Genomic DNA, 16,991 nt, shown 5'->3' with positions numbered 1-16,991 from the left:
TGATACACTTGTAATAGGTGACTCTATCATCAGGCACACTGACGTCCCACTCACCAGGCTGAACAAGGAGAAGGTCACAGTGAGTTGCCTGTCGGGCACTAGGATCCACCACATAACACAAGCACTCAGGTCACTCCAAGGCAAGTACAAATATGACTCAGTCATTGTCCATGCTGGTGTGAATGACCTGAGACGTACCTCCCTGGACTACATGAAAAGAGACATAGAGGATCTCTCTGAGCATGTAGCCCAGGCTGGTATGACCCTGACCTTGAGTAGCATCTTACCCTCACCAAGAATGATGCCACAGTATGAAGACAAGATTATCAATTTCAACAATTGGCTTAAGTATTGGTGTCATTCAAAGGGGATCCAATGCCTGTCAGCCTGGGATGACATGCTCGACAAGCCACGATGCTTCGCTAGGGACGGCTTGCACCTGTCACCCCTGGGCTTTCGGATATTGGCAAAGGCTCTTGTTACCCCCATAGTGCCTTTCTTAGGCAAGGCTCAAAAGACAAACCCACCTCCATAGGTATCACAAGGGATAAGAAACTAAGAGTAATGCTACTCAATGCCAGAAGTCTAAACCTCAAGATGCACACACTCGAAACTCTCCTTAGCATGGAGAACATCGATATCTGTGCAGTAACAGAAACCTGGTTCAAGGCTCTCGAGAGCAGCCCAGCACTACCAGGTTACACCTCATACCATGCTTTCTGGCCCCAAAACTTGGACTGAACCACAAAAGGAGGGGAAGTATCAATATTCGTCAAAGATACCCACACCTCCAGGTTGGTGGCACAGCACGAATCATCAGAGACTATCCATGTGCAACTAACAGTGGGTAAAACTGCCTTCCAGTTTATAGCCTGCTAGAGACCAACCTCCCAAACCCAGGAACCCCACTCGGCCTTCCTGAGAACACTGGAAAATATGAAGGTCTCTCCAAACACCATTATATTGGGTGACTTCAACTACCCAACCATAGACTGGGAGCATTACTCTAGCTCCAACTCCCTAGCCCAAAGGTTCCTAGAATTTATAAACTCAAATGCTATGGAACAACTTGTTACCACTCCCACAAGAGGGGAAAACATACTGGACCTGATCATCACCAACATGGGGACTCTATGCTTCAGACCAGAAGTGTATCCCTCACTGGTAAGATCAGACCATAAACTAATCTCACTGGATATTCACATCCCGACCCCACCCCTTGCCCAGAAAACTACAGTGAAAAACTTCTCTAAAGCAAATTTCACACTCCTCAAAACCGTGGTGGAATCCTTCAAAGCCTCCGGGCCTGTGGATAATACAGCACAGACCGCAAAATCCTTTATAAACGCATTCTATGAACACCTTCAGGAATGCATGGATCATGCAATCCCAAATAAAACCAAGACCCAATCCTCCAAAGGCAGATGTCCTGTCTGGTGGACCCCAGCCATAAACAAACTATACAATAGAAGGAGGAAGCTACTACATGATAGAGCAAAATCCCAAAAAGGGAAGGCATCTCTGATCAGTATTAGCAAAAAACTACGGGCACTCATAAAATCGTCTAAGGCCAGCTTCGAGAGAAAAATTGCACAGGACACTAAGGATAATCACAAGGCTTTCTTTAGTTATGTTAGGAACCTGGGTGGGAATTCCCAGATATGCTCAGAATTAGTCCAAAATGACAAAAATACACGAACCCACAGACATTGCCAACATCCTAGCTGACAGGTTCAGCGCAAACTCCCCCCCCTCCCCACCAAAAGGGCTAATATCTATCCCAGCAGAGTGCTGCCCCCCTGACATCTCAAATGCTCAGGTAAGAGCTGCCCTCTCCAAAGCAAGAAACACAGCATCAATGGGACCAGACGGTGTCCCGGGCTGCGTCCTACATGAACTCCAAGAAGAGCTAAACCCAAACCTAAAACTACTGTTCAATCTCAGCCTTACTACAGGATATGTACCCAAAGAGTGGCGTACAGCAACAGTGGTCCCTCTCCACAAAGGTGGTGCCTCAACGGATCCTGGAAACTATCGCCCCATAAGTCTCACTAGCATGGTCTGCAAAGCTATGGAAAGGATCATCATGGACCTTATAAATAAAGATATTGGGGACCTACAGACACTGGATCCAACCCAGTTCGACTTTGTTAAGGGCAGATCCTGCCTCTTAAACCTGGTCGATTTCTTTGAAACAGTCACCAAGGCCATTGACAAGGGGAAGGTGGTCCACACAGCCTACCTGGACCTAGCAAAAGCCTTCGATACAATACCCCACTCGGGCATTATAGATAAGCTCACCAGCTTAAATATAAACCCCTATGTCACTAGATGGGTTGCAAACTGGCTCAAGGACAGAACCCACATGGTTAGAATAGCTGGAGGCATGTCAGACTGCAAACCAGTTACAAGTGGCATCCCACAAGGCTCAGTCCTGGGACCTCTCTTGTTCGGTATATATTTCTCAGAGGTACAGGCCAACATGGAAGGACTGTGGCTGACCAAGTTCGCAGATGGCTGCAAACTGGGCGCCATAATAGACTCTCCAGCCGAAACAAGCATCCTCCAAAAGGGCCTCATAGAAACAGACAACTGGTGCCAGAGCCATGGCCTCAAGCTAAACGCCAAAAAGTGTATAGTCATCCCCTTTGGCAAAAACAAAGTGCCCACAAATTACCACATAGGTGGTAATCCATTAAGTACAGAAGAAGTAATTAGGGACCTGGGGACCCAAGTTGATAACAATCTCTCATTTGACAACCACGTGGCCAAAGTGGTTAGAAAAACATTTTATATAGCCCACCTAATCATGAAGGGATTCACATCTAGATCAGGGAGGTCATCGTGCCTCTTTACTCATCCCTCATCAGGCCCATAATTGAGTACAATGCCCCTTTGGGATGTACCTTACCAGACACCTGCAGCAACTGGAAAGACCCCAAAAGTACCTCACCAAGAGGATCAAGGGGCTCAAACAGATGCCGTATGCTGCCCGGTTAAAGAAACTCCAGCTCTACTCAGTGGCATACCGCCTGCTCAGAGGCGATCTGTGCCTGACATATAAAGCCATGTCCAACCCGGAATTAATGGACATGCTGCACCTCAGAAAATCCAAATCCCATCGAGCTACGCGCTCGAGGGAGTTGAACCTCAGCACTGAAATAAATAGGACATGCTGGAGAGACAGATTCATAACCCAGAGGCTCCCTTCACTCTGGAATAAAATCCCAGTCCAGGTTAGGCAGAGTCCCTCATTGACTCTCTTCAAGAGGAATCTTGATAAGTGGATGGGAGATCGTAGGTTTACCCCGGGTATCACTTCTGTGTCACTGTTAGACAGAGGCACAGTATACTAACCTCGAAAAAGGGCATAGCAAAATTAATTTAAAATGGGTGGTGAAAGCCATACACACTCTGGCTAGGCTTATAAATGCCCTAGGGCAGATAGCCTAGTATGAACCTATGAACCTATGAACTTTTGTCCAATGGGAGGAAAGTAGCAAACAATTACCATGTTATAATTCACTCACTTTACTACACCCCATTCCCATGTATAATTCAAAGAGAAAAGGAAAGCACAGCTCTTAACTGCCTACCTTCAGAGTAAGAGGCAAAACAACAACTGTTTAAAATAATATTGGTATTAATAATTTGAGAGTTTGGCTATCACAATAAAATAATGTAAATTAACCTGCATTTCCTGAAGTAAATCTAAGACTCTAATTATTTCACGTAATCCACCAACTCCTCCTCAAATTCAACAATTTCAGGTGACAAACAACACGTTTAAGCCAAAAATGAGGACAGTTAAGGAGTATGATGGAAAGCTTACATTTTATCCCGTTCTCTCTAGGACACATGCAGTCAAAAATTACTGTGCCACAGTAGTATAATTCACTTACATTTCTGAAAATGAATTAAAAGCTGCTGAAGAAACTGCACTGACTGGTCTTCAATAATAATATGTGGTTACTATTCAGTTCTGCGGAACAAAAATAAATAAATAAATAAATAAATAAATAAATAAACTGCTGTGTGCTCCTAACAACACTAAAACAAGCATCCAGCTAGCAAACTGCAATGGTCAGATAGACTAATACATGAGGAAGAGTAGCAGCCCATTATTAAAAAAATAATGAAAATAAATCCAGCGGTCAAAGCAACTCCACAACAATTCTGTTTTGGAACCTAATGACATCTATACAACAGAACTGTAAAGAAGCAAGGGACATCATTTATAATAGCAGGAAATCAAAGCAGACCTCCAATATAACTATAGATGATAAAAAACTACAAATCTTTACTTCCAAATCTTGCCCACTTCCCATGTAAAGTGGCTACTGTGAGCACACTGGAGTTGAAGTCAGCAGTTTTGTCATCTATCCTCCCCCAGCATATTTTCTCATTCTTACACACTCCCACACACATTAGCTTACTAACTAATGCACACACACACACACACACACACACACACACACACACACACACACACACACACACACACACACACACACACACACACACGTATTTAAAGTCCACATGGAATGGTAGGATGGCAGAAAGCCAAAAAGAAGTATGTAACAGGTGCATGCATCAACGCATGCAATGGTGCACAGACATACCATTCTTAAAGAAGAATGCTCATAAAAGATCGGGCTGTAGTTTTAGTTTAAGTTTTTTGTATTTTAAACACAAAAAGCTTTTAAAAGGCATGGCTGCAGCCATTTACTATTTGCACCTGGGGTGGACCGCAACCTCTGCACCCCCATTAATACTCCCCTGACCAAAGGTTCTCAAAAAGGCTTACTATCAGAAGCCGGTTTCTGAATTTTTCTTTCAAGAAGCAAAGGATGTGTTCATTGCTGGCAGATGCCTCAGTAAGCATTTATCACTTTTACTGACAGTAAAAAACACTATACTGAGTGGCACTCCTTTGTGAGGAGGATTAATAAAACAAAACTTTTCTTTCTCTCTCTCTCTCTCTCTCTTTTTTTTTTTTTTTTTAGTAGAAGAGAATTTATCATACTTTGACAGGAACATGATAGAAATGCACTGTAGACCGCATGCCTGATATTAAAGAAGAGATAAGGAGAAAATGACCAGAATACAAAAAGAAGACAGCTACATTTCTACAGACATTCATAAATGCTTGTGTGATCACTCATTACACCAAATATGTTAGCCACACATGTACAACCAATTGAGAATATCTAACTTATGAACTGTTAATACTGGATATGAAATGTGAGTTGATTGTACATTTATTGATGTTGCAAAGCTGTGTCTGTAGCAAAGAAAAATAACCCATTCCAACTGTGTTTTGCAAATGCATTAGTCTGATGGTTTAAATCCAAAGCTGTCTCATTGTTTAACCTTCGTTTTTTTTTTTTTTTTTCTTTTAGCTTTACTATTTTTGTGTGTGGCTTAGTGCAAACATAGTTAACTGCCTAAAATTGAAAATGTAATGTCAGTTGCATTTTTAATCGCAAACATGTTTAGCGACATTGCATAACAGTCAGCAACATGGATGGTAATGACTGCAGAAATTACACCTATTACCTGACTGTCTGTGTAGCACAGGTGTAAATATGTTGAGGTAAACAAGACAGAATATAAGTAAAGCAGTATTGGAGTCCCACAGTAGATATTTTCATTGAGGAATCATCATAATGAGTATTTACACAAAGAATATATGTTCGCTATTAACATTTACATTTGTGCATTTCCTACCTGTGCGCAAACATTGTTCACTACTTAAGGAGAAAAGTGAAAAATGTTATTTAGGTTTGTCTTCCTTCATGCAAACAGGCTAAGAGGCTATGTGCAGCATTCACCACTCTGGACAGTATTGATTGTCAAAAATACATTTGCTGCCTAGCTTTCCCTGTGTCACCAAGTATAAATTCATGGGTGGAATACAGATGAGCTAGGGTTCTAATCCACCTCTCCCCACTTATTTTAGTAAGGATGTCCCACTGTAATTCTTCACAAAACTATTAATGTAAAGGTAATACTGCATACCAATAGCTATGTATAGCATGTTGATTGAGCATACACATGTAGGTATCATATGTATTATATGTGTAGCTGATTTATCATGATATTAATGATTATGTAATAAAGATATATATTTGCATACCTCTAATGAACTTAATAATTTACTGACAGTCATCTACACTCCTCCCGTAACCCAAGTACAACTGTAAAACAGAATGTATTGTGTGGTCTGTACAGGAACTCCAAACTCAGTTATTAAAGTAATGCAATTCTGTCCTTTTCCAGTATATTGTCAGACATTATTCCAGCATCACACCTGAGAATGCATAAGCCAGGACCTTGTAATGTCACACACACACAGGCTTAATTTAAACTGTATATCTATAATGAGCATATCTGGCAAACAGTTTTTCTGTGGTAATAAGGGAAATCACCTATGTGGAAATGTGTACATTCTCTTTTTACGTAGGTTTGAATTCCACATTGTACAAATGACTTTTAACATTGTGTAATGACCCACAAAATATGTGTCAAGTCACCTCATTGATCCCTCCAAAGTCAAGTCTTAAAAGCCAAGTCATTTAGCATATCTGTGTTGACCATTGCATAAAGTGTGACCAGCATACATAACATAAATTAATGTCAAATGTCACATTATCCATACTTTTTCATAAACACTCTTCCAGTTTGTTTGGTAATGTTTCTCTTCACTTACCATTGCACAAATGTGGTTTGCATGGTTGTGCAGGTTTGCACACTGGTCATAAAATTTGATATCACAAACTAGTGGGAAAATACTTGTACTGTTGTTGGAGGACCTGTGCAAACATGGCAGGAGATGAGAAAGATCTGCCAAATTCATGTGACAGAGGAGGGGTGTGGAGGAATCAAAAATATTTGTTGCACTCCTCGTGAAGTACTACAGCCATATAATATGCTGGGTGTCAGTATAAGGCTGAGCTTCACAACAACCTAGCCAAGGTTGTCTCCAGAGTGACTGGCATGCCACACACTGGGAAGCAGTGCAGATACTCTGGGAAGCAATGCAGATACTGATACATTCACCTTAAATAGCGCAAGCAAGCACAACTAGACCAGTGGTTGGATGAGTTTAGAACTGCTAACACTCCTCAGTTGTGTAAGTATACAGATCAAGCAACTTTGAATGCTACAGAAAGCTGTAGATAGCCAAGATTCATATGCATAATGTTTGCATGCGTCTTTTTCCTCTTCTTCTTTATTTTACACAAAAAATGCTGTACAGAAATTTTCAGCAAGCAGGGAGGCACATGCTGAGAGATTGGTGAGACTCAGAAAGGCAAAGGGTATGTATGCAGAAAAAATTAACATATTTTTTAGATATATTGGTATTCTATAGATTAGTAGCAACTTAAGCATGCAGATCTTAACTGTAAAAGCAAGTATGCATGCCTTCTTCTGTAGCTCGTTGTAATTGTATTAGGCAAGTGTAATACTGTATTCAGATTTGGTGGTTTCAATTCCTACAAATAACCTTCACATTCAACAACTATTTTTAAATTTTAATTTTAGCAATCTTGCCTTTAATGCCATGTTAAGTTAACATGTGGTATCTTTACAAGCATGCATGGAATATTTGCATATGCCAAGGATTACTTGTAACAATTCACAGTCCTTTTATCGATTGGAAAAGCTGTATGGCTAATATAATAACAACAGTATATTTATTGTAATAAAACATGAATGTGACATATAATGGTTTAATCATTTCTTTTCTTTTTTGTCTCACTCCATTCCTTGTCTCTCTTTTTTAAATGGAAGAACACCATTCTGATGTCATACTTTTCTTCCTAAAAAAAACAAAATGCTTTTCAGCCCAGGTAGGTAGGCCACCTGCTGTAGTTCAGCCTGCCAACCATTCAATGGCTGTTGCACAAACATCCAGCACCTCTGTGACACAACCTGCCAGAACTGCCTCCCCAGCCCCTGCATTACCCAGACCATCCACATCAGGTAGCATTTCCCTGGCTGGTGGTGTATTGGTACCTTCTGGGAGTATTGATGGAGGTGGTGATTACATCACCCTCCTGCAGCTGCCAAGGATGGTGTTCGATGTCATAGAAACTGGCCTTCCTGCTCACATCAGTCGTCTGGAGAGGTTGCTCATTAGAATGGAAAAGAGACTCCAACAGCAAGCAGTCTCAAAGGGAACAGAGTAAGGGGACAGTGATGACAGTTCTAAGGTTGACGACTAGATTCTCATTGTTTCCACGCTTGACGGGTATGTGTCACCTACCAATCCTCAATCATGGTGTTCCCCAACCTTTTTTATTCATCACCATCCCTGTGTCTGTCTTGTATGTCCTGTTTGTCTGCACCTGCTTCTTCACCTACCATACATACCTAACCATCACATTCCTATGTCCCTTCCCCAACATTCATATCTTCTTGAAATCCAAAAAAAAAAGGTACCTCTCCCACAAAAACAAAAGTCCCATACATAGCTCTCCACCTCGCATGTCTGTATTCTTGACACACTCGATTTGGTTCAATTGGTTATGCAACATTACTGCATAGTTGTCACCCATCTATGTTGTGGTTACAGTCCTAATTCATTTGATGTTTATTATATATGTTCACATTACAGTGTTGAAGAAGTGGATAGCTATGGTTCTTCCATAATTCCATCCTGCAAGTTCCTTTATTGCTTTCCCTTTGTTCTTCCCTCTGCTTGCCACCCCCCCCCCATTTCATACTTTACTATCAACCCTTTTTTCACAGCTTTAATATGGTCAAAAATAGAATCATACACCACACACATGGTCATAAATGGCCCATAAAAAATCATTTTGCCCTCTGCATTTGAGGGGAGTTCGGCATATTGCACCAATGTTGAACAGTGGTGAATGGCTCTGTGTCCTATTTCACAACCCAGTTAATGTTCTGTTAACATGGACATCACTTTATCTGAATATGAAGACACATACTTCCACTCGTTCAGTACTGGTGTTTCCAAAGTGTGTGTGTGTGTGTGTGTGTGTGTGTGTGTGTGTGTGTGTGTGTGTGTGTGTGTGTGTGTGTGTGTGTGTGTGTGTGTGTGTGTGTGTGTGTGTGTGTGTCTGCGCACGCGTGCGCGTGTGCTTTATCTAAATGACATACTGAGAAACAGGTACATGTATGGCTCAGTTCTGCAACTTGCATTTATGACAGCTTCTTTCACCCTGGTTATCAGGATGCAGTTAAATGTATTTTTACAAATTACAATCACACAATTCTAATTCAAGTCCAGCCATTGCACACAAGTCTCATAACAGTATATGTTATCTATGACACTATGATGAAGTCATCCTATGTAAAGAGCACTGTGACAATGATAAAATCAGACATGTTCAATGGCTCGAGAACTAAGTAATGTGTTCTCCAGCTTGGGGATTGAATTGCACAAGAATCAACTTGTGTGTGGGTCTGTGTGTGTGAATGTGTATGTGCATAGACAGTAGAGCTTGACTCCAGGTCCTGCTGTCCTCAAACATGTATCATTCAGAAAATACTTCTGCACTGGTACATGACTCCACAGCTATATCATACAACCCTCACACCATTATCTTCTCCCCATACACCGATGATATCATCCTTTATAAAGTGGACTTTGACAGTGTTAAAAGTCACAAAAAGGCAGAAGAATGTTCCGTTTAAGCTTGCAAAATCACAACAATAACTAAGAGATGAGCGATGCACCACACCATAAAACTTATCTCAACGATTTATTCAGAGCTGTATCTCAACAAGACAAAAAACAACAAACAATGGATTAGCACTTTCAGCTATCAAAGCCTTCTTCAGATCCACATTCAAAAGCCACATCTCAATCTAATATAAAGCATATAGCAGCCATTGACAAAAAACATGTAAACAAGCTACTTTGCTCTAACCAATACAAGTGCATATATAAGCGCTTCATCATCCAATGTGTTTCGTTATTCTAATTAGCTTTGACTAGCAAGTTAAGATGGAAAATGTAAATTAGACTTCGCTTTCTCAAACATCATTGGTCTCAGCTAGCAAATGAAAGCAGAAATGTAAATCACACTTTACTTGCTTAAAAATCATTGGTTTACTTTAAACATTAGACAAAACCTAGCTTTAACTAGCAAGTTAGGATGGAAAATGTAAATTAAACTTCACTTTCTCAAACATCATTGGTCTGGGCTAGCAAATGAAAGCAGAAATGTAAATCAGACTTTGCTTGCTTAGAAATCATTGGTTGGCATTAGACATTAGACAAAACATAGGGAAACTTATATCAAAAAAGTATTCCCTATCACTTTCATAAGAATAAAAAACAAGTTATTCCACGTTCACTCATCAAAAAGCACAATTCTATAAAGACATTTAACAAAACATATCTTACTAAAATATAAATAATTAAAACATTTTAGCATTTAAAACTACGTATGCAAAGTCCTTAATAACAAAGTGCTAATAAAATATATAAAATATAATATATCTGTAAATTATGTAATATATACTACCTACATAAAAATTATTAAACAACAGAAGCAGAAAAAATACATTAATAGTATAAGCAAACACTATCGTTGAAGATGTCATAAACAACGAACTCTAGGAGCTATAAAAAGTCTGAACAGCACCATAAAAAGATATGATAACCATCTTGAATTTCTACTATAAACAACAGTGACTAGAAATAAAAATAAAAATATATATAAATATGATACAAGTCACTAGGACAATTAATAAGGCAATATGGGTCATAATCAGAACCTTCAAACAGACGATAGTACACAATATATAAAAATCACATGATTGATTGTTGTTAACAAGTCAACCATATGAAAATTATATTTATTAAGCTAGGCTGTATATTGAATAATTTTTCTATTCTTCAAAATGGCTTGATTGGTACACTTCCATTTAATCCAGGTGGATGATCAGCCCGCAGTCTCATAATCCATTTGGATTCCTCACGTTCAGTCAAATTCACCAAATCACCTTCTCTTTCATTTTGTTTTAACAGAGATATTATTATGAAATGAAAATGATGCCCTTCATTGCTTTTTATATGTGTAAATAAGGCATTGGTTTCTTTTCTGGTCCTTATGTCTCATAGATGTTTGGAAATCCTTTCTTTCATTTTCATATTGGTTTTCCCTACATAAAAAGCTGTACAAACTGTGCAGGTAGCGATGTAAATCACATTTCTACTATCACAATTAGCAGTCCCAGAAAAATTAAATATTTTTCGTGTGTCCGGATGTGTAAATGACTTGGTGCAGTTCATTACACAGCAGGTCTTACAAAACCCACATCTTTTAGTTCCTATAGAGCTTTCTTTTTTCATCATTCTGCCAGAAGAGCCTGTTCCTTCCCTATAGCATAATAGTCTTTTTAGATTTTTCTTATTTTTGAACTGAAAAGTTGGAGTTGAACCTACTATGCCTTTTATCTTAGTATCAGCAGTCAGAACCGGCCAGTATTTCTATAATATAATTTCCATATGGTTGACTTGTTAACAACTATCAATCATATGAATTTTATATATTGTGTACTATCGTCTGTTTGAAGGTTCTGATTATGACCCATATTGCCTTATTAATTGTCCTAGTGACTTGTATCATATTTATATATATTTTTATTTTTATTTCTAGTCACTGTTGTTTATAGTAGAAATTCAAGATGGTTATCATATCTTTTTATGGTGCTGTTCAGACTTTTTATAGCTCCTAGGGTTCGTTGTTTATGACATCTTCAACGATAGTGTTTGCTTATACTATTAATGTATTTTTTCTGCTTCTGTTGTTTAATAATTTTTATGTAGGTAGTATATATTACATCATTTACAGATATATTATATTTTATATATTTTATTAGCACTTTGTTATTAAGGACTTTGCATACGTATTTTTAAATGCTAAAATGTTTTAATTATTTATATTTTAGTAAGATATGTTTTGTTAAATGTCTTTATAGAATCGTGCTTTTTGATGAGTGAACTTGGAATAACTTGTTTTTTATTCTTATGAAAGCGATAGGGAATACTTTTTTGATATAAGTTTCCCTATGTTTTGTCTAATGTCTAACGCCAACCAATGATTTCTAAGCAAGCAATGTCTGATTTACATTTCTGCTTTCATTTGCTAGCCCAGACCAATGATGTTTGAGAAAGTGAAGTTTAATTTACATTTTCCATCCTAACTTGCTAGTTAAAGCTAGGTTTTGTCTAATGTTTAAAGTAAACCAATGATTTTTAAGCAAGTAAAGTGTGATTTACATTTCTGCTTTCATTTGCTAGCTGAGACCAATGATGTTTGAGAAAGCGAAGTCTAATTTACATTTTCCATCTTAACTTGCTAGTCAAAGCTAATTAGAATAACGAAACACATTGGATGATGAAGCGCTTATATAAGCACTTGTATTGGTTAGAGCAAAGCAGCTTGTTCACATGTTTTTTGTCATTGGCTGCTATATGCTTTATATTAGATTGAGATGTGGCTTTTGGATGTGGATCTGAAGAAGGCTTTGATAGCTGAAAGTGCTAATCCATTGTTTGTTGTTTTTTGTCTTGTTGAGATACAGCTCTGAATAAATCATTGAGATATGCTTTATGGTGTGGTGCATCGCTCATCTCTTAGTTAGTGTTAAAAGTCAGACTTGTGCCATGGTGCTAGTGTTAAGTACTTTGTTGTCCAGCTTGTGTAACTAGTTAGGTAGGGTATTGAATCTCACACCAAGCAATTTGTGTGTGCATAGTCAGAAAAGCTTGACTCCAGGGCCTGCTACCCTCATTCTGGAAATACTTTTATACTGGTACATGACTCCACAGCAATTTCATACAGACCCCCCAACATCATCTTGTCATAGCTATGTCAGACACTCCTCCAAACATCTTCTTCTCAACATACACTGATGATGTCATCTTCTATAAAGTGCACTCTGACATTGTCAAAGTAGTGTTAAATACTTTCTTGTCTAGCTTGTATAACTAGATAGGTAGGGATTCTACTCTCACAGTAGACAGCTTGTGTGTGTGTGTGTGTGTGTGTGTGTGTGTGTGTGTGTGTGTGTGTGTGTGTGTGTGTGTTTATTAAACTATCAGTCTGAAGACAATTTTAGAGTGGCATGTGAGTCCACAGCCATGTCAGACACACCTCTAAAATCTTCTTCCTGGCATACGATGATGATTTAATCCCCAGTAAAGTGCACTCTGACAGTATTACACTTGTACATCTGTGCTGGTGTGAGGAACTAAATAAGTATGGGTTCTAATTCTATAGCAGTCATCTTGTGTGTGTGTGTGTGTTCATTCAAATATTAGTCTGGAGACAATTTTACACTGAGATGTGACCCTACATCTATGTCATACATTCCTCACAGCGCATTATTCTCAGCATACACTGATGATGTCATTCTCTAAAAAATGCACCTTGACACAGAAAAAGTCAACATCTGTGGTGGTGCTAGTCTTATGTTGTATGGAATCCAACTTGTATATGTGCATGGGTTTTATGTTTGAATTGAACCTCAGCCAACTACTATGTGTGGGGTTGGTGATATACTACAGCCATTGTATAATGTGTTGAATCTGTTTTCATTTGACTCTGACAAAGGAGAACCTTTTATATAGCCACATGAATCCAACATCCCCTTTTCCCCCCTCTGTCTACATAACATCCTTTCTGCAGAACACGGAGGATGCCATCATCTCAAAGATGTATACACACATTGTAAAGCAGAACTCCTTCATGACCCTCTGCAAGCCACCTCCAGACCACTGGATGTGTGATTGTTAATTCTGCCATGGGGTGGTGCATATGTCACATATGGACAGAGGCAGTCTGTAATAAAATCAAACAAGTGCACACATATGCACACACCTCTACTATCTTCCATCACATTGATATAGCAGTTTTGGTTTAAATGGTATAATAATGGCTAGGATTTTATGTGCTCATTGTCATTGGCCTAATAATGTCCTATAACTCTAGGAACATTGCACGTTAATGTTGTTGTCATCCTCATGTGCTGTGTTGAGGTGTAGATGTACAGTAGCCCTACAATAGTGCATCCAATCTGTGTTTTGAGGTAATATATTGATGGTTGCTGCTGCCATTTGGCGTCATGTTCCTTCCATAACAGCTGTAGTAATATACCTTCTGAGAACTGTTGACATGGGATGATGTAATGTATATTATCACTTTACAAAGGTATATGTTCTTGTAGCAGAATGTATCAACATTCTACACTGTTCTCATTCAGCCATCACAGTGACTACTGCAGTATGGCACAGGTGTGCATGTGTATACCTACCATAAGGAAATGTTATGTGTCATACAATAATTTTGCTTCATAGGTTCAGGTTCATAGGTTTATAGGTATGTACTAGGCTAATGGCCCTAGAGCCTTTACATACCTAGCCCATAGGATTACCCTGGCATCATGCCACCCACCCTTAGTTCCCAGTGCCTCTGTCAAGTAGAGCCACTGGAGTGATCCCAGGGGTGAATTTTCTATTTCCCATCCACTCATCAAGATTTCTCTTGAAGAGGGCCAGTGAGGCACTCTGCTTGACATGTATGGGAAGTCTGTTCCATAGCATGGGCAGTCTCTCAGTTAGGAACCTGTCCCTCTAGATTGTTCTGTTGATTGTGGTAATGAGGTTGGGGTCTCTGGAGTGTGTAGTGTGGAGGGACTGGGATTTCTTTAGATGTAGCATTTCTAACAGAGCTGAGTCAGACATGGCTTTGTAAGTCAAGCAGAGATTGCCTCTTAGTAGGTGATATGAGAAAGAGAATAGTTGGAGTTTTTTGAGTCTGTCCATATAGGACAAGTGTTTAAGGCCTAAGATCCTCTTTGTGAGCTATTTTTGTGGCCTCTACAGTTGTTGTATGTGTCTAGAGAGGTACATGCCAAATGGGGCATTGTACTCGATGACTGGCCTAATGAGGGAGGAGTAGAGGGAGACAATGATCTATTTCTTCCTGGATGCAAAACCCTTAGTAATGAGATGTGCCACATAGAAGGACTTCCTGACCACAGTGACAATGTGGTGGTCAAAAGAGAGGTTGCTGTCAACCTGTATTCCCAGATCTCTTCTGATGCCTTCTGTGTTCAGTGGACTACCATTGATGTGGTAATTCATGGGGACTGGGTTTTTACCAAAGGGGATGATGACACATTTTTTGACATTGAGTTTAAGGACATGGTTCTGACACCAGTCATTGGTCTCAGTGAGGCCTTTCTATAGGATGTCAACATCACTTGGGGTGTTAATTATGGCTCCCAACTTGCAATCGTCTGTGAACTTTGTCAGACACAGTCCTTTTGTGTTGGCCTGAACTTCAGAGAAGTAGATACCAAACAGGAGAGGACCCAGGACTGAACCCTGTTGGACTCCACTCATGACTGGTCCACAGTCTGACTTGGAGTCAGCTACTTTCACACTGTAGGCTATATCTGTTCTCAACCCACCTAGTGATATAAGGGTTGATGTCTAGCTTAGTGAGTTTTTCTGTGATTCCTGAGTGGGTAATGGTATCAAAGGCCTTGGCCAGATCAAGGTAAGCTGTATGAATCACCTTGCCTTCATCCACAGCTCTGGTGACTGACTCAGAAAAGTTGACCAGGTTGAGCAGGCATGATCTACCCTTCACAAAACCAAACTGTGTGGGATCCAGAGTTTGAAGGTTCCCTATATCTTTGTTTATTAGGTCCATGACAATGCGTTCCATAACTTTGCATACCAGACCTGCCAGGCTAATGGGGCAATAGTTCCCAGGGTCTGTAGTCACTCCTCCTTTATGGAAAGTGATAACTGTAGCAGTGTGCCATTCAGTAGGGACAAAGCCTGAGGTGAGGCTGTGATTGAACAGGTCACACAGGTGAGGTGCCAGTTCACTCTGTAGTTCATGTAGAACACAGCCAGGGATATTGGCAGGTCCCATAGAAGCTGTATTCTTGGCTTTGAACAGTGCTGTTTTAATCTATACAGCAGTAATACTGGGTGCCTGGCAATCTACTGGTATTGGGATTGGTCCTTTGGTGGGGGGGACAGAGGGGTAAAGTTTGCACTGACTCTGTCGGCCAGTATATTGGCAATATTTGTTGGCTCGGTATAGAAGGTGCCATTGTGCAATAGCTCAGAGCAAATCTGGGTATTGCCATGGAGATTCTTTACATAACTATAGAAGGCCTTGTGGTTGTCTTTACTATCTGATGCAATTATGTTTTCATAGCTAGCTTTAGAAAATTTGATGAGGGATCTCAACTTTTCATTGAGGCTGATAAGGGAGTTTTTCCAGTCTTGGGATTTCACATTATTTCTCAACAGTTTTCTCCTTCTGTTGTAGAGTTTGTTTATGGCAGGGGACCACCAGATTGGCTTCCTTTTTGGAGGAGAGCGTCTTGGTTCTATTGGGTATGGTGAGATCCATGCATTTGTGTACATGTTCATACAGGGCATTAGTGTATGATTTGGCGGTCATGTTCTCCAGTTGCATGGGTGCCGGGAAGTTAGCCACCTCTGTTTTTAGAAGCCCAAAGTTAGCTTTGGAGAAGTTTTTCATGGTGGATACCTTTATGGGGGGGTGGGTGTGGGAGGGATGTGAATTTCCAAGGTGATTAGGTTGTGGTCGGCTCTAACCAGGGAGGAGTTGACTATTGGTACAGAGTAACAGTCACCCATGTTAATAATGACCAGGTCAAGGATGTTGCTACCTCTAGTGGGGGTAAGAATGCGCTGGTCCAGGGCACTGGAATTAATGAATTCCAGGAAACGTTGGGCAAGTGTATTGATACATGAGTAGTTTTCCCAGTTAATAAAGGGGTAGTTGAAGTCGTCCAGTATGAGAGTTTTAGTTTGGACCCTAATATTCTCCAGGGTACTTAGGAACGTGGAATGTGAATCTTGGGTCATGGTTGGGGACCTATAGCAGTCTACAACCTGAATTGCTGTCTTACCCAATATTAGCTGCACCTGAAGTATCTCTGATCTTTAC

The sequence above is a fragment of the Protopterus annectens genome, chromosome 2.part1, assembly GCF_019279795.1.
Source record: "Protopterus annectens isolate FY-2018-M chromosome 2.part1, PAN1.0, whole genome shotgun sequence".
Taxonomy (NCBI): Eukaryota; Metazoa; Chordata; order Ceratodontiformes; family Protopteridae; genus Protopterus; species Protopterus annectens.
This window is presented reverse-complemented; position numbering follows the sequence as displayed.